This window comes from Sinocyclocheilus grahami, unplaced genomic scaffold (genome assembly GCF_001515645.1).
Source record: "Sinocyclocheilus grahami isolate Dianchi unplaced genomic scaffold, SAMN03320097.WGS_v1.1 scaffold190.1, whole genome shotgun sequence".
NCBI lineage: Eukaryota > Metazoa > Chordata > Actinopteri > Cypriniformes > Cyprinidae > Sinocyclocheilus > Sinocyclocheilus grahami.
In genome coordinates, this window is record NW_015505369.1 from 863953 (window position 1) to 884349 (window position 20397).

At 35.8% G+C, this 20397-nt stretch overlaps 1 pseudogene; it reads right to left on the reverse strand.

Moving 5' to 3' along the window:
* Window positions 1–251: 251 nt before the first annotated feature.
* LOC107594766 (aminopeptidase Ey-like) lies at window positions 252–17943 on the reverse strand (annotated as a pseudogene).
* Window positions 17944–20397: the final 2454 nt, after the last annotated feature.

A 20397-nucleotide genomic window follows, 5' to 3' on the forward strand; every position in this document is an offset into this window, starting at 1 on the left:
TCACAGCACACCTCTCTTTATCAGACCGATGAGCTTTGTAAAAATCGACGCATTTCAGAAAGGCGGGGCACAGAGGAGAAACAATAATGTACAGTATGTGGAAAATAATGTGTTTTTTTAACCTTAAACCGCATAAACACATTTCATTACACCAAATACACAAAATAATGTTCTTTTTAGCAGCCTCATATGACCCCTTTAACCAAAAATGTCATAATCACTACCATTCACAGGTTTGAGTGTCAGTAAGATTTTTAATGCGTAAGTGATGACAGAATGATTAGTTTTGAACTTCCAGTTGAAATAATTGAAGTAGCATTTAAATTACTCTGATCTCATAGCACAGAGATGTGAGTTTTACGCTGATTCTGAGAGGAACCACTGTAAAATCGCCTCCTTCTTCTCTTCCAGCCATTTAATCTTGGCTGTGTCTTCTCGATGGCCTGCTGCATCGCTTGAGTTCCCGAGCCGAATCCAGTCTCAGCGTTGTCCTTTTGAAAGCGTTTCAACTGAGCAAAGACAGCAAGGATTTAACACTTAAGTCAGGTTATGTCTCATAAGCCTCTCACAGTGCATGCAATAGATTTTTGCTGAGCGGTTCTAAGGTCAAAGGTCATGTGAGTTCAAATGGTGTGCAGAATCTGCTGGTGACGTCACTAATTAATCTGGAGAAAGTGAATGATCCAGTGCCGTACCTGTTGAGTAATACCAAAAGTGTATACTTTCACATATTTTTCTCTTTCTCTTTTTGTGAGTGTGTGTTATGGTATTTGGCATACTTACAATTTAAAGATATAGTCCCAGTTTGCCCGGACAAAGTCCCATGCCAAAGGTTGGCCAATAATATTACTGGCAATGTACCCAATGGTAGAAGTGGCGTCCTGTTTGCATATCTTTTCTGGGTTCATAATATATTCCAGGTACCTTAGTTATACTCCACAGTTCCTAGAGTACTAAAATGCATGTGCACAAACTGTTCAAAAATACATTAGAAATGCAATTCAGACAGGAGATGGCTTGAACACATATTTTCTATAATAAACATGTTTCTAATTTCTGAATTAAAATACATTTTGATATTTGTTTGGTGGGGCTTAAAGTAAAAAAAATGTGATTCTCTTAAAAAGTACAGTTAAAAAAGGCTGAAATGCTCTAAAATATTTTTTTTGCCATAATCTTTTACTGTAATACATAAAAAGCATATTGCATAATAAGCATATGAATATTAAGCAATATTACTATTTGAAAAAAAATACATTATTGTTTTAAAATATGTATTTGTCTTACAGGAAAATTATAAAACTAGAAATGATATTCAGTGATATACAGATAGGATGCTTAAAAATATCAGAACATGACATGACAAGTTCTGTTCAGGTTTATTAGGTATAACCCCAAAACTGTGTTTGTCATTGAAAAGTGGACATTTTTTCTTTCCTTCATTTCAGACATCACGTCTTTGACCCTTATGCTTTCCCAGAGCTACCTGTTCAGTAACCAGGGCACTTTGGTGCAAGCCAGAGCCGATCTCAGTTTGACAGCTTCAGCTGCGACTGTGGCCTTCTGGAACATCTGCCAGCCAAAGTTCCATTCTTCTGCACCTCCTGCAGCGATGTACATGCACAGTACACCGTCGACCTCAGGTTAGGATGAATCCTGAACACAGTTTATTTTCATGATTTATTTATTTGATCAAAAATGCTGTAAAAACGTCTCATGTGACACTGGAGTAATGATGATGAAAATTCAGCTTTGCATCACAGGAATAAATAATATTTTAAAATAAAACAGCTGTTTTAAATAGTAACAATATTTCACACTTTTTGGTGCTCAAGATCCTTCAGAAATCATTCTAATATGCTGATTTGCTCAATAAACATTTCTTGTTATTATCAATGTTGAAAACAGTTGTGATTCTTATTTATTTTTATGGAAACCATGATACATTTTTTTCAGAATTTTTTTATGAATAGAAAGTTCGACAGAACAGCATTTATTTGAAATATAAATCTTTTTTATATATGTCTTTACTGTCACTTGTGATCTTTTTAATGGATCGCTGCTGAATAAATGCATACATTTCTTTCTTTTTTTTTTATCTTACTAAACCAAAACTTTTAAACTGTAGTGTACATGCAATGTGCAATATGTATATCTTCAATTTCTGATATTTTAATTTTGCATCAGAGAGGCGTATCAGAATATTAGAGGTGTTTCTGCTCTTATTGTGCACAATAATGTTGCACTGTATTAAAATGTAATAATTTGCTATAACTATGAAATTACTTTGCTTTTCAGATGATGTTACAAATCACACTTTTCAACCCCTCTCTTCCAATCACCTGCCTCTGTTCTGGTATGTAACACTCACTTTTTACACTCACCAATTAGCATGTTTTCTCATTGAATATCTTGTTTCACTCTGAAATGCAGCATCACATTAAGGAAGTAAAATGAGTTGTGAGTACGTAGTGTTTGACTTTAAGATCTAAGTTTAACTAACTGTACACAAGATGAACCTTAGCACACTCTGACTTAAAGAATTATAAACTTTTCTTAAAAAAAAAATCAGGTAATAATTAAATAATTTGTTCACTGTGTAAAATTTTATTTCCTCCACTGATATTGAATGTCAAGTACTTGAAACTTCTCAAAAACACAACACGTATTGTACAATACAACATTTTGAAGAACTGCTGGTATAAGTTACTAATCTCTAAATTGCTTATAGGACATGATATGCAATCATCCAGAAAGGAAATTACTTAATTTCCTCTGAGGTTTGCACTCACTCATTGTTAGGAGGATTCTGCATCCATTTTTTTAACCAGCTGCTGGTTAGTTCTCTGCATCCCTCCACGCCGGTACTGCAGACTATTGACAGCGCAATGATCTGTGTGAACCTGAGGATAAAAAAAACAAAGCTTATTTTTAAATAACTTTATCTAATATAAATCAAATAGAGTCTGGGAAACATGTGACATATGAAAAATGTGTCCTTACTGATCAGTGTGGCCAGAGGGAACGGTTGTCCAGTTTGAGCTGATAGTCCCAAAATATTCAGATAGCGGTTTGACTTGTTTCTTAAGATAAGCCTGAAAGAAATACGACCAGCAGTCCCTGTAATTTATCTGTTTTACTTCAGGTTTGATTATAAAAATTATATTTAACCAACCTGCATTGCACCGTAAACTTCACTGCGATCGAACAACTGGAAAAAATAGTTCAGATCGTGCAACGCTGCCTCCCATGGAATGTATTCCTGCTCATGTAGGAGATATTTAGTTGTTCTCAAAGCGAGTGTTATGTTTATAATGGATGCTCTGGAAAAATAAACAAAAATTGACAGTTTTATATGGAATCCAGTCATTCATATTTTTTACCTGTGAATTTCCATGACCAGTTAAATTGTTTTTAATTACTGGATAGATACAGACTTCTAAAAATCACTTTGATTCAGACAGTTGATTCAGCAGTTTAATTGATTCATAGCAATGAACTGACTCAATTCACTCACAAATCACACTAACAAGGTTTGCAAGATGTATTTCATACAAAAGCAATTTGTAGCAGATGAAATATTTTTGAGCAGCATATAACTAGAAAAACTAGAAAAATGAATATAAATAGTATTATTTATTTATTTTTTAAATTTGATAAATTTCCATTACTTTCCCAAGCCCAAAATGTATTTCCAAGACCGTGAGAACCCTGAAACATACAAAAATGTAGGGTCGGTAAGATGTTTTACTATTTTTTAAATAAGTCTCTTATGCTCGCCAAGGCTGCATTAATTTGATCAAAAATACAGTAAAACAGTAATATTGTAAAATATTACTACAATTTAAAGTTACTGATTTCTATTGTAATATTTTATTTGAATAAATTATTTAATATTCTATTTTAATATTTCAAAATGTAATTTATTCCTGTAATGCAAAGCTTTTCAGCATCATTCCTCCAGTCTTCAGTGTCACATGTTCCTTCAGAAATCATTCTGATACTCTGATATGCTGCTCAAGAAAGATTTTTTATTATCAGTGTTGAAAACAGTTGTACTGCTTAATATTATTGTGGAAAATTTGATAATTTTTTTACAGGAATAGAAAGAACAGCATTTATTTGCAATATATTTTTTGTAACATTACAAATGTATTTACTGTCACCTTTGATTAATTTAATGCACCTTTGCTGACTAAAAGTATTAATTTCTTTAAAAAAAAAATTTGAACATTTGTAGTGTACACGCAATGTGCAATAACTCCCACCTTGCCAGATTAAATGCATCATCCAGAATCTGAGTTCTGTTTACCACAGGTATCACCTATATAAGAAACATTTAGAAATAGTTTATATGTCTTTTTGGCACTTTTGTGACTGTTCTATCTCATAAGGCCCAGCAGAGGTTGTACTTCCTTCGCCAGCTGAGGAAGTTCAACCTGCCACAGGAGCTGCTGAAACAGTTCTACTCCGCCATCATTGAATCCATCCTCTGCACAGCAATAACTGTCTGGTTCAGCTCAGCTACCAAATCTGACCTCAGAAGACATCACAGGGTTGTCCGGACTGCTGAGCGAATCATTGGTACAACCCTCCCTTCTCTCCAAGAACTGTGCTTATCCAGAGTGAGCAAAAGGGCTGGCAAAATCACTCTGGACCCCTCACATCCAGCACACTCCCTCTTTGAACTGTTGCCATCTGGTCGACGCTACAGAGCTCTGAGCACCAGAACGACCAGACACAGGAACAGTTTCTTCCCTCAGGCAATCCATCTCATGAACACTTGACAATAACTGTGGAACACACACTATTTATACACTCATACACTTATTTATCTAACACTCATACTCAGTCTACACCTCAAATTTGCACATAAGATACAGTACCTGTACATACAAAACTGTGTATTGTAATATACCTGCACATACAATTGTCGATTTATATATTTTTATTCCTTATTTACTTGTTCTATTTTTTATTTTTTATTATCTGTGTTTTTTGTTCTGTCACTGTCATTCTGTTACACTGTGGAAGCTTCTGTCACGAAAACAAATTCCTCATATGTGTAAACATACCTGGCAATAAAGCTCATTCTGATTCTGATTCTGATTCTGATAATTGTCATGCAGGACCTGGTGATTTGACTCCAGTTGGCTGAGAAGTCGATCCCAGTTCCCAAGGTCGTAGTTCACTCTGAAGTATCCCAACACATGGAGGTTAGCCAGCACCCATTCATTTTTGCTGACTTTCATGGGTTTGTGTATAGCTTAGAACCGATAAAATAAGGTCATACTTTATATAGTATCTCAATTCAAGGAGAGAAACATTTCATTTGACAATAAGTTACAGTACTGGCAGTGCAAAAACAATACTAATGCATGCATCTTTATACTTGGGCCGGTAGGTAAGCATGAAGCAACAACCCAGAACACCCTGGCATTGTGACGACAAGTTCCCTTTCAGTCGGTCATTCTCGACGTCACGTCGGAGGACCGAAGAATTGGGATCTCGCTTAGAGGGACCAATCTACTTCGAGTGTAAACTAAACGAGCCAATGCACATTGGCATGCGATTATTGCATCCAGCTGCTGCTGATCACAGCGTGAGTATAAGTAGGCAGCAGATGCAGCGCATATTCAGCTTTTCGCTTCGGAGCCGAGCGATCACATCGTTCTGCTCCTGACTACTCTACTGAGAGAAGAAGACTGAACGAGTTCAGCGCGCTCTTGGAGAGCTATTCATGTTGGCGGAGGGCGCTTCAGCGGTGGTGGTTTCCCGTGTCGAGTGGGTTGCACACATCAGGCTGCACTACCCCCTGTTTGTGTTGCAGATGATCATCCCCCCTGTGCGCCTCAGCATGCTAAAAGAGCTTTTCCCTGCCAAAGAGCAATTTCAGGTGCATCTTTTTAAAGATGACGTTGCTTGGCAAACTTGACGTTAAGTCTTTATAAAGACGATGTGGGTCTTGCTACAGACAACGTATCACCCGGGCATTCTGGATGCGGTCGTTACCTGGCGCTGGGTGATGGTCACGATCGCTGCCTCTCGTGCCTGGGCATGAAGCACGCTGAGGTGGCTTTCGTGGATGCCTCATGCTCCCATTGCGGGGGCATGACCATCTCGGAGTTGCGGACCAGACTCCGTTACCTGCAAAGGGGCGGAGTGCCCGTGCCACTGCCTAGATCTGGGGTTCCCTCTGGTGGCAGCCAGGGGCGTCCTTTTTCTGGCTGTGCTGTCCTTTTTGCAGCAAGGGTTGGAGCGAAGGCTGTCTCCCTCCACCCTTAAAGTTTATGTCGCTGCAATCGCTGCTAACCACGACCCCATAGAAGGAGGTCGTTGAGGAAGCATGACCTGGTCGTCAGGTTCCTTAAGGGGGTGAGAAGGTTAAATCCTCCACGGCCCCCCGCTATTCCCTCTTGGGACCTGACCCTGGTTCTCACGGCACTACAGCGGGGCCCATTTGAGAACTTTTTGCAGGCGGTTGAGCTGAAGTTCCTTTCAATGAAGACTTTGCTCCTGCTAGCATTGGCCTCCATCAAGAGGGTAGAGGACCTACGTTTTACATGGTCAAACACTTTTCAATTGGTCTTTAGTAAATGTAAAAAAATTAATGCATGCATTCTCTCAAGCCAAAATTGTTTTGTAAGCTTCGCTCCCTTGTCTTCCAAAAGCAAATCTAATTTCCAAAATTCAGGATTTCATGCATCTCCAGCCCCCTGTAGAAAAACATTTGATTTGACTCTTTGCCTACTATAGATTGGCCGGATAATCTTCCGTTGGAGTGCAGAGACCCATAGCTACAAGAACCGAGTGACCTGCGATTTTATTGACTGAGCGTGCAAGACCTTGAGGTAGATGTAAAGTATAAAGTGACTTTAGATGGTTTAACGTACCTGATTTCTGTAGAAGCCACAGCTGATCCTGCACCTGGCCTTTCTTCATCCATTTGATGGGCACAAACCATTCATAACTGAGGTTTAACACAGCAGTTAGACTTATAAGAAGGGTTTTCAAATGTTATATCACAATGATTATGTTTGACAACATACTTGAATTCAGATTTCCTATCCACCACTGCTTCTGTTTCCAGAAGAAAGTGCTTTTGGCTGACATTCCCTGTTCGAGTGTCAATGGTGACTACTGGGAAACCCATCTGTAGTATCCAGCGTTTCATGATCTTGTGAACACTATACAGCAGTTTCACCCCTGGAGTTTTGCTGCGTTCAAGTCCTCCTGGGACGTTCGTACTTACGAGTTGACAAGTCGTAATTGCGACATCAGGTGCGTTCAAGTCAGTTTAGTCGGCACAAGATGGCGGTGTACCTTCTTTTAATAAATTACAAGAAAATACAACAGGGTCTGTTAACTCTGCTTATAGAAAATGAAGAGCAAAGAATTCGTATCAGGTGTGTTTTGCGTTCTTAATATTTTTACAAAGTAATTTATGAAGCCACTTTAATCTGTATCGCATAAAAACTTGTTATTAATTGTTATATTACAATCCTGCCACATTCAAAAAGTGTATTTTTGTAAATAAAAAGCCTGACAAATGTCACTGCGTATAATACCTGTAAGTATTGTGATTTATGTCTTTACTTGGATTTCATTAACTAGCAGCGTAACAAGAACATGACCAATTTAAGTTTATAGGACAACTAAACTATCAATTTAAATAAAAATTTACCGTCAACTACAGACGTTGCATCCATCGATTCCGCCATGTTTCTCATTGACACGCCCCCAACTCGGAAACTCGGGGCTTAAAGAAAATTTTGAGTTTCCCACTCGTAATAATGACTTTGTGGTGGCGTTCATGTGCGTTCAACTCGTAAATACGATCTATCCGACATGACATGAACGCACCATTTGATCTACTGCCTGGTTGAGACGTGAAAACGAGCATAACACTGAGCTCCAGCATGTCTTACAGTGTCCACTACACCACATATTAGGACTGGGCGACATGGCAAAAAAATAACATCTTGATTTTTTCCAGAATGTTTTACTGATTTACGATTTCAATTTTTTTACATTCTCACAATAGCGAGTTTACATCTTGCAATTTACATCTTCTCAGAATTGCGTGATATAAACTCACAACTGCAAGAAAAAAAAATGTCAGAATTGCAAGATGTTTATGAGCAATTCTGACACTTTCTTGCAGTTCTGACTTTTTTCTCGCAGTTCTGACTTTTTTTCTTGCAATTCTGACTTTTATAAACTCACAATTGCGAGTTATAATGTCCAATTCTGAGGGAAAAGTCTATTTTCGCAATTCTGATTTTATATCACGCAATTCAAACTTAATAACTTGCAACTGCCCAGCTTTACCACATACAAATGTCAAGCAGTTAAACAGCCCACCTTTTGAAGATGTAGCCAGAGATCTAAATGCACTGAGCTTCCAAAAGCAAACTGCTTCAGATAGTTCTGTGGGACAGAACAACACAACTGGTCATGAAATATGACTTGAAATTTTGTATGAACTCTTAAACTTGTTCAAAAACATGAGAGTACAGTAAAACGTACACTGAGTCCTTTGGAAAACACAGGCTCTGTCAGGAATTCAGAGAGCATTTTAAGCACTGCAGCTCCCTGTAATGACAAACATATGAAATGCATGTATCTCTGACTGGACTGAAACTACCCTAACTGCTTTATGACTTTATTTGCAACCCCTCAAGAGATCGCGCTTTTGGTGGTCTTTCGAAATTCCACAATATCAGAGCTCAAGCTGAAACCCAACATAGATCCAACATGAAGATCCAAAACATGTTTTAATGTTGTAATCTATTCGATTGTTATGAGTGGTTGCCAGGGTGTTGCTAGGTGGTTGTTGGGGTGTTCTGAGTAGTTATTCGCAGCAGCACATTACTATCTTGTTGCAGAGTGCTTATCAACCTGTTTGCTATTCAGTTGGTATGTGGTCGGTAAAATGTTAGTGTGTCACTGTCTGGTTGCCGTGGAATTCTGAGTGTTCTTTGAGTTTTCAGTCGAGTTTCCAGAGTGTTCTTCTTGGATTCTAGGCTTTGCTAATTTGCTAGGTCTCATGATAGTGCAGTAGAGTTTGGACCTTGCTGTAGGAAATTGTGTTGAACATTTCGCTCATTTCTGAGGGTGTGTTGACCTCTTCTTCCTTTCGGGAGAGGGGGTGAGAGGAGCTCAAGCTATCCACAGCAAACGCTCTTTGCAGGTCATACAGAATGATCTGGTCTTTCTGGTGAGGGATAGAGTTGATTGTCAATTACATCAGTTACAAGATGTGACTCTTCTATTTATTTAGCTGCACTGCAGCATGCAATACTGCATCCTCTCTCAAAGGTGAAATGTGTAACTTTTGCACCACTAGTGGCTATAAACAGAACTGCTAAAATAGTAAATATTTCCCAGTTTACAAAGATCTGTCTATCTATTCATTCATTCGTTCATTCATTTTTCATTAAAATAAATTAAATATGTATTATTAAAATTTCAGGTTTACCAAAAACTTGTTTGCCTTCTAAATAAATAAATAAATAACTTATTTCATATGTTTTTTTAATAATAATAAAATCTATCTATCTATCTATCGTTTCTTTGTTTCTTGTTTGTTTGTTTCTTGTTTCTTTGTTTCGTTATTTGTTTGTTTGTTTCTTTCTTTCTTATTTATTTGGTTGCAAATGTAAACAATTATGAAAATATATTTATTTAAATAAAAATAAAAATGCCTCAGGTTTACAAAAACTTGCCAAATAAATAGATAAATATGTTGCTTGCAAACAAAAGTTTTTGTCAGAATACATGGCTACTTTTGAATGACCATCAAGGCAGAAAGATTCTGTTTGTTCCGGGGTGGCGTTGTTACAGGACTAACTGAACCACACTAACCAGCCAAACCTCATCCCCTTTGCTATAACAAACAGACCAATGTTTTGAAAGTGCCTATAGATTGTTACTTTTAGTTGTTTCTGTTCATTCAATTGGAATAGAGAAAATATGTACACACTTCAATTTTGAATACAAGTTTTGTCAGCACTATGTAAGTGCCTTGAAGTTTATGTAATAGCATGAGAGGTTGATTATCTTAAAATCATTTAAAAGAGAGGGACTATTTCACTAAATTCCTCTGAGTGATGTTCTTACCATGTTCCAGGTGGGCTCAGCATAATCAGCGCCCAGATACTCCACGTATGATGCGAACCCTTCGTTCAGCCCCAGATCATTCCACCATTTCACCGTCACGAGGTTTCTAAACCACTGGAAGACATAAATCACACAGCAAACTGTGAGAAGCAAAAAGTACTCCGAGTCCCCTTTACTGGGCCTAGACGTACCATGTGAGCCAGCTCGTGAGAAACAACAGTCACAATCCTCTGCTTGTTGCCATTGGCAGACGTCCGTGGATCGTATAGAAGAGCCGTCTCTCTGTAAGTGACAAGTCCCCAGTTTTCCATGGCTCCTGAGTTGAAGTCAGGCAGCGCAATCTGGTCTAAGAAAACAGGAGGGTAACTGTTCACTCTACTGTGCTTTGAAGGCTAAAGGTTTTCTTTTTTTATCATGAATGAAGCTGGTCGTACCTGACTTAGAAAGTGTTGTAATATTTCTCAAAGAACTCCAGTATTGGCTGAGTGATGTTGAGCGCATAGTCGCCTTGCCCGTCTTCAATGGCTCTTTTTCTTGCCCATATTCTTACCTTTGACAAGCCAAACAAACAAGTTTTGAAATAACTTCATGTCTATAAAATATTTAGATTTATAATTTGATGTGGAGGTACTACCAAAACTCCCTTCTTGTCTTTAGCATTGATGTACGTAAAATCACTGACAACAAACGCGATGAGATTCGTTGACGTCCTCTTTATAGGTCCAAATATCGTTCTGGTAATGGCCATTCCATCAATGATGACATTCTCTGTCTCTAAGGTGAAAAAATAAGAAATTACAATTAGAGCTATTTGTTTATGTAATGTAGCTACCAAGTAATTATATGATTTTGAGTAGAATACATTATTTACATTTACATTTATGAATTTAGCCTTTACATTTAAATTCAGCACTGAATAAATTACATTTTAAAATATTTTTTCATTTACATTTACGAATTTATTCAAAGCGACTTATATTGCATCTAAAGGGATAGTTCGCATAAAAAAAATTATTCTGTCATTATTTACTCACCCTCATGTCATTCCAAACCTGACGTTTTGTTTTGTGGAACACGAAAGTAGATATTTTGAAGAATGTAGATAAACAAATAGTTTTGATACTCATTGACATTCATAATATGGACAAAAAATAAATAAAAATACAATGGCACTCAAAGGGAATCAAACCTGTTTGGTTACCAACATTCATCAAAATATATTTCTTTGTGTAGAAAAAAATAAATGCGTAAAGTATGCGTGCAACAACATGAGGTTGAGTAAATGATGACAGGATTTTCGTTTTTGGGTGAACGATCCCTTTAAGGCATTTATTTGGTCAGTTTGTGAATTGAACCCATGACATTGGCATTGCTTTACTGTTTGAGCTACAAAAATGCCTTTAATTATACCAGTTAATAGTATAAATTGTGGCTATAATAGCATTTAACAAAATTGAGACCCTAAATTAAGATGCATTATTACATTTATTGTGGCATGACAAATCATAGAATAGAAAGTCGTTAAAACTGTTTAGAAGTCAATATATTGACTTAGTGAATTGACTAAATCAATATGTTGTTAAACACATGTATATCACTGGCCTCCAGTCCACAGCATTCCATTTTGCAATTGAAAAGCATTTTTTTAAGAGGCATATTTTAGAAAATCTTCACAGGGTTTGACTAATGGGTTACAGAAATGCTTCAAAAATGTTTTGATTTTAAATTGGCCCTGCAAGCTAAAACATGATTTGAGGCAAAAGTCTGTTCATGTTTAGGTTTGAAGATGATGACAGTTGAGGGAATAATTGCACAGAAAACAAACTCGTTTACTGTGGAGGACATTAGGAAACATTAGGAGGACAGATGCTGCAGAATGACACATAACCCGCAGACTCCGACTCAAAAACCACACAAGACATGGGAACGAATATGCAAACTTTGCACTTTAAGGGAATAATCCATTAGTCATCACCTTCATGTTGTTCTAACTGGTGACTTTCTTTCTTCCACGGTTTACAGATGGCGAAATTTCTGAATATCCTGCTCCATTTTTTAACCTTCTTAAGCTTTTTTTTTGTAATAAATAGACTGAAATTGAAGTCCTTATTCTTTAAAAACTGTCCACTCTGCAGTAGCTCTCAGATCAAATGTGAAGTCTTTTCACCATTTTTGTGACACAAGCTAATGTGTGGCTTCAGACGGCTATGCATATGGAGCACAAGTCATACGGATGTTTTATTTTTTGATCTTTACAGACCCAGTACCCAATAACTTTAGTGATATAAAAAAGAAGACTGAAATTCAAGGTGTGAAATTCACAGCTGTTTCTAGATATATGCGGAATAAGCAGACTCTTTTCTTTTTAAAATATACTAAAAACTGGCTCAGGAAGTAGTTAGGGCTCAGATAGACAGTTATGGGGCCCTCTTGTGGTCTGAGAAGGAGAATGAATAAAAAAAAATTAAAAAAAAAAAACTGAAAAAAAATTATGGAACATTTAATGTTTATACAATAACTTTAAGTTAATAATATATATATATTTATATTTCAATTAAGTAAATTATATTTACTTAAATATCCCTTATAGTAACAACTATTGAATTCTTCAATGTCCGATGGGCCTAAAAACCCATTTTGCTGCAGCTTGTTTAGGGCAGCACATTCATATTCATTCAGTCTTTCATTGAGCACAAAATGTAATTAGTCAAGGCTTTGGTGATGGATTGTTTGTCTTACTAATTTCTTGGCTGTTTGACAGTGCTGTCGTTCCCAGGTCATGGATGAGAGGGATATGAAACACAGCTTTCATGCCAGGTTCATCGAAACACGGGAAAGCTTTTCTAGCGTAAGTGGCCTGCATCTGAGTGATGGCAATAATTCTGGAAAACATAAGAGCAGTTCAAGTGTTGTTCGATCACAAAACTATAATAAACTATGAATCAGTTTCAACAAATGTGAAAAGTTTTTAAAACCATTTTATATCATTTGTTCTATATTTTTTTTTTTTTTTTTTTGGTCAGTGAGATGTCATATTTCTACATTTAAATGATCTGCAATTTTTTCTAAGATTGAAAGGAACACCGAAGAAAATATTTTAGTAACATAAGCCACGTCTCAATTTATTTGCATTACACATAAAAAATATCAAACCAAGTGGTATTTGTTTTGAAGAAATATAGCACAGGTACACTTTTTAAGCAAAACATTTCAGAAAAAGATGTTTTAAACGATACGCTACTGTTCATAAGTCTGGGGTTGAGTTGAAACAGTAATAGTGTGAAATATTATTATAATTTAAAAACAACTGTTTTCTATTTTAATATATTTTAAAATATAATTTATTCCTGGAATGCAAAGCTGAATTTTCAGTGTCACATGATATTTCAGAAAGCATTCTAATATGCTAATTTGGTGCTCAAGAAACGTTTCTTCTCGTTATCAATGTTGATAACAGTTGTGCTGCTTAATTAATATTTTTGTGGAAACCATAAATCTCTTTTTTTCAGGATTATTTGATGAATAGAAAGTTCCAAATAACATTATGAATGTCTTTACAGTCACTTTTGGTCGATTTAATGCATCCTTGCAAGCATTAATTTTAAAAAAAAGTGTACTGATCCCAAACTTATGAACAATAGTTCAAAATGCATGCAAATATAAAGTATTATGGCATTTCTGTTTGCTGAACATGAAGGGAAGTGCACCTGTGGTTTGTCTGCTAGAACTGTGTGAGAAACTTGAAAGGAGCTGACTTCATTCATCCACCGAAACATCCTCAAAAGCAGTTGCTTAGAAGTAATTGCAGAAATGACTCAGAAAAGCAAAGTTAGTTCTGAGAAATCTATTGCAGATGTTTCATCTGTTTGCAGAAATGGAATGACATTCTGACATTTGTAGCTGCTTTAGTATCTATTGCTTCCATAAACAACTTCTCACTTTTTCCCCCATCTTCCATGTATTCACTCCTGTAGAAACCCTCCAGATCATCAGCGAGCTTTCCTGTGAACTCCGTGTAGAGCCAGTAGTCCTTCCCAGGCTTCAGTTTTCCCTCCAGTTGAATCACCAGATACTGCGTTTCTGTCTGAAACCAGCTTGTCTTTATGGCCGGAGCCATTACACTCTAAAAATTGCTGGGTTAAATATAACCCAGCGCTGGGTTAAAAAGGGACAAACCCAGCTATTGGGTTGTTTTGACCCAGCAGTTGGGATGTTTTGAACCCAACCGCAGGGTCAAAACAACCTGTAAAAAATGACTGTGAATTTAACGTTAAAACACTGTAAAAATGCTACAGTAAAAACCTGTTAAATGGTTAACGATAAATTCCCCTACTATATACGGTGAAAAACTGTATTGGACATTACATGTATTGGACATTTAATTTTACGGTAGTATACCGTTTTTGGAAGTGAAAAAGACTGTATAATTTAGAGTGAATAACCGTAAATTGACATTCACAGAATTCCCTGCGTTACATTTCAAATTTGATGTTTTTTTGTTGAAATAACTATGTTTCTTCTTAGTTTTTTCTTATCAGTTTTGTATATTAGGGTTGTGTGTTACACCTAATGTTGTTAAATGAATGTTTATTGCATTATTTCAGTTTCATGTGTGAAACTGAAATAATGAAAGCTGCTTGTGATGGGCTTAGGTTCATCATGTGACTTTCTTATCACCACCTGCATTTGGTGGTTATCAGTGTATTAAAAAGGTGCAAAACAGATTAATGAAAATACTTAAGTATTTAACTGTAAATATAAGTCAAAACCGTAAAACCTAAAATGTTGCTACTGTATTTTTTACGGTAAAATTCCGGCAACCACAGCTGCCGTTTTTTACCATAAATTTTACGGATTTTTTTTTACAGTGTGGGTTTGTCCCTTTTTAACCCAGCGCTGGGTTATATTTAACCCAGCATTTTTTAGAGTGTATGTCACTCAGACCCGTGAGTTTTGCATGGTGCCCCTTAAACAGAGTCAAGTTCAGCTGTTGGAGTGACTTAATATCAGGTCTGTCTTCTTCACACATGTAAACATCACTCTAGAGATGCCAGTGAAAATATACATCTCATTGGCGTTCTTCACCAAACGGGGCCAAAGAGTCATGTTGTACTGTGGAGACAGAGTATCAGGCAGCCTGTATTTGTCCCAGGGTTCGTTCGAAGTCTTCGGTGTGGGAAATACTGGCGATGTAGTTGCGTTAGAGAATTTTGCTGTGTTTTTGGACTTTTCTCGATTATAAACCACTGATAATGCAATGATGGTCACCAAGGCTATTGTGGCCAATACCATGGCTGCAGTGGCCAGATGTTTGCTGATGTAATATCCTTTCCCCATTGTTCACTCACTGCGGTTTGAGATGGGAAAATGCTGGTGTCCTTTATGTGCGTTTTAACTCTTTGCTGTGTTGTTGAGATGATGGTAGCATGACATTGCCTTCAACAAAAACGAATAGAAGTTTTCCATCTTCAGTGATATAAAAAAAAGCAATTTTTCATTATACATTCAAGTAAGATGATTATTATAGTAAAGGAATAGTTCATCCAAACATGAAAATGTCAATATTTATTCACCCTCATGCCACTTAAAATTGAATGACTTTATTTCTACCTTGAAACACAAAGGGAGATATTTCGCTGAATATTCACGCTGCTTTTTCCAAATAATGAAAGTGAGATAGGCTGCCTACAATGTTATTTCACTATTATTTATATACTGTTGTAGTATTTATTAATATTTTGAATTAGATCTTTTTTTTATTTTAGTTTAAATATTAGAACTTTTTAAATGTGATTTTGTCATTTTATTATTTTTTTATTTAGAGTTTTATTATTTTTCTTTTTCAGAATATTTCTATATAGTTTTACTTTATTGATTTAATTTAAGTAATTTTAGGACTTCAAACTTTAAACATATTTAATTTAGTTTAGTAATTTAGTAATTTAGCAACATTTATATATTTTGATTTATTCGTTATATTTTATTTATTTATATATCGTTTCATTTACATCAATTACTAAAACAATTTTTAATAGTTATAGTTTTAGTTAACAATAACAACACTGACTGTCTAACATTTAAATATGACACACAAAGCGAATTTATTTTACTCACACACAATTAATGAATGATTGATTTGTAAGCCATATGGATCACTTTTACAGTAGTTTTATAATACTTTTTTCTCATTTTGGAGCTAGTCTCCATTCACTTTCATTTGTATGGAAAATAGAACAAACTAAAATAAATAACTTTAAAATAAGAAATAAATTAAATTAAATAATATTTTTTTCCCTTTAAGTAAAACCCTTAACTTCATATTTAATACACTTCATATTCATATAAACTCAGATTAAACATGGTGTTTTATTCGTTTGCTGACAAAATCTGCACTTTTGTTTGGTGGTGAAGAATAAAAAGTTATGCATAATATTAAGTCTTAGGACAAAAGTCACATGCTGCACATCTGGAATAATCAACAATATTTTAACACTTAATGGCTGTTTATGTGTTAGCAGAAATAGGGGGGAAATATGTGCAAAAGTGAATAAGCCTGTAAGTTTAAACAGATTTTAAGTACACGCTCATGATGGACCATCTCATTGGTGCAGGATAGAATGGGATGGGATGCCTTCCCTGTCCAGCTGATCCATTCTCAATTAAACCAATGGATAACGTGAGCTGTCTTTTCTTAAGAAGAATAATTTTTGTAGCTGTAATTGGGAAATGTATGTGAAAGTTCAACTTGCAGATGTTTATGCATTGGGAAAAACCTGCAGTGGTCGCATAAGGGGCAATGAAAATATAATCATTAAACGAATAAGCTTTGCAATAAAAAAACCTTACATTACCCATTGTTAAAAATGTTACATCTTCATGCTTTTTGATAGTAATATATATATATATATATATATATATTTACATTTAAATTTAATTTATTTATATTATATATACTGTATTAAATATATTAATTATTAATTTGCTGGTGAACATCATGCACTGAGAAAAAAAAGTGTTTGGAACAGAACAAAAAAACATCAATTGCTAGTAAATTTTACATACAATTACCAAGAAATGGCAAATGACACATTGAATTACATTAAATTTAATTGAAATGTTGAAGTAGACTGAAAAGGTATTTTCTTGTAAACTGAACTCCAGTATTCTTTATTTTATTTACAACTTTAATTTTTTACAGTATGGCCATGCAAACTAGTCCACCAGCTGGATCTGAAGATAAACCAGTATGGAAATTCATGCCGGTCTCATCTGACCTAACTGGTATGCCAAAGCTTTTATTGCATATTAATGTTTTGCATATACAAATTAATGCAGTCATTGATATGAATATTTTGCTCTCACCCTTCAGCTGTAAAACCTCTTTGCTTAAATACTTATGTCTTATATCGGTCTGATAGCTTTAAGCCTTTTGTTCTACTGCGTACGACCACCTCCACCTGGAAGCTATCTGAGGGAAGTAAATATACATAAACTAATTCTCTGCTACCCTCTAAAGTATGAAACACCCACACTGCAGTCCGAACCAAAGAAACCCATCTCATCCATTGACCATACGCTAAATCACTCTGTCTGGAAAGCCATGCATGCAGCAGCGCAGGATCACAGAAATCTTGCAGCAGTTCTCTTTCTTTTGTAAAAAGACTTCTTAGTTCTTGTGTGAGATAAAAGTCAGATCTTATAAACACACACACATGCCTGACTGACAAACAGAAGAGAGTAAAAGTGGACATACCATTTATCCATATAGGGAAAGTCACAGAAGTAGGAGTTGGTGTAGATGATGAGGCTGATGGGAAAAACAAACACACACACACTCCTTTCCATTTGGGAGGAGGAGCGAAACAAAGCTCAGGTTTGCTCACATGTATAGACAACCCCCCCCCCCCCCCCCCCACACACACACACATACACATACACATATATACAAACGGACTGTGAATTCTCTAACAAATCGGGGTTTTAGGGGGAAAACATGATCACTCTGAAGCATTTATTGTTATGTTTTTTCATAGCTCAAGAGATGTTTGATGAGCACATGTTTGGGACCTCTTCTGAAACTCGAGTTGAGGCACATTAGATATTACAAAGGTATTTTTCACAGGAGTAAATTAAGATATTAAGAGATATTTAGATTTCTGTTCTGTGGTTATATTTAGTATTTTCGGCACAAAAATCCAAAATTGAAACGCTCATTATGCATTGCAGCCATTAAACTGTTTATCATCAGTCTGCCATCAGCTATGAACTTGAAAGCTGATTTGGACGTGATTTGATTACACTGAAGTCTCCCACTGTTTATCTTCCCTTTAGGAAAAAATAATCACCAATACACCAAAAACAACTTAGATAAAGTATAATACTTGCTCAAAATCAATAACTCTATAAGTATGTGCAATTAGATACACACTGTACATACATCTATGTATTAATGTATATAATTGAACATACTTAAGCTGCAATAATTTGATTTTATATTTAAAAAAGTATTATTTGATTAATATCATTACAATTTAAAATAAGTGCTTTCTATTTTAATATATTGTAAAATGTCATTTATTCCTGTGATGCAAAACTGAATTTTCAGCATCCTTACTCCATTCTTTAGTGTCACATGATCCTTCAGAAATCATTTTAAAGGGATAGTTCCCCCAAAAATGAAAATGTGATGTCTATCTGCTTACCCCCAGGGCAACCAAGATGTAGGTGACTTTGTTTCTTCAGTAGAACACATATGATGATTTTTAAATTTAACCGTTGCCGTATGTCCAACTGTCTTTGGGCGCTCGCACGGCATCCGGTGCGTGAGGTGTGTACGCGCTCTGGTGTAGTTTACACAAGCGCCGGAAGTGATCTCTCGCGCGTATATGTCACTCATTGTTTACACAGTGCACAGTCATTGTCAATAATCAAAATGGTACTTACTTGCACTTATCCGGATTGTTCAAACTGACTTAAAACTAAAAGATTACTTTCTCTCGCGCGAACTCATTTGGGAGTGGTGACCTTCCACGTATTCCCAACTTCTGAGCCTGCTCGTGTCTTATGACATCAATGTGTCGTCACGAGCCGCAGGGTTTAATTTGGATTTGTCTGTGCATGTTTTTTTTACTCTCATAGATTTTGTTACCATTGCCATGCATTATACGACTGACAGACTGCAACGGTTAAAGTTAAAAATCATCATATGTGTTCTACTGAAGAAACAAAGTCACCTACATCTTGGATGCCTTGGGGGTAAGCAGATAAACATCACATTTTCATTTTGGGGTGAACTATCCCCTTAATATGTTGATTTGCTGCTCAAAAACATTTATTATTATTATTATCAATGATTAAAACAGTTGTGCTGCTTGATATATTTGTGGAAATCGTGATGCATTTTTTTTCAGGAATATTTGATTATTAGAAAATTCAAAAGAACAGCATATGCTTGAAATCATTGTCATGTTTAATCAATTTAATGCATGCTTGCTGAATAAAACTAGTGTGTATTTTGATGAATTGCTAAATTAATAAATGTAAATGTTTAAGAGCAACAACCATTTAAATGTTCAAATTTATGGCTCCAACAAAGGCAAAAATGAACATGCAGATTGAAATTCGTAGAAACTCGTCTGTTCTCAGTATGCATGTGACAGTGTTTTCCCAACAAGGATACAATAAACCATTTCAGCTCAAATGCAGTGCGCAGGGAATGCCAAGCAGATAAATAAATAAAGTCTTAATGGAAATGTTCACAACCAGAAGTGAGCCTCATATTGTTTCAGGAGATGATTCAAACGAGTTATGATAACTTTAACTCTAAATCTGATGGGAATTGTCTGATGAAGTTTTGAAGTGTGAAAATGTGTCGTTGCACATACTAAAGTGTTGCACCTAATATAGGTTAGAGATCGTATTCCACTTCTATTAACTGGCAATGGAGTTGTAAAGCATCTCCAGGGATGTTACCTGCAAAGAAAAGCAATTTCCAGCAAGTCCTGCTGTTATGTTTCAAACTGCAATAACCAAAAAAATCACAGCCTTGAAGATTCTCTTTAAGTGGCTAACATGAAAGTACAGTTTGCATAAAATACACACATAAGTTAAGTCTTGAAAAGGCACTACATGCAGACAACTAATACTTAAAGGGGTGGTTCATTGCAATTTCACTTTTTTAAATGTTAGTTAGTGTGTATGTTGTTGTTTGAGCATAAACAATATCTGCAAAGTTACGAAGCTGAAAGTTCAATGCAAACAGAGATATCGTCTTTT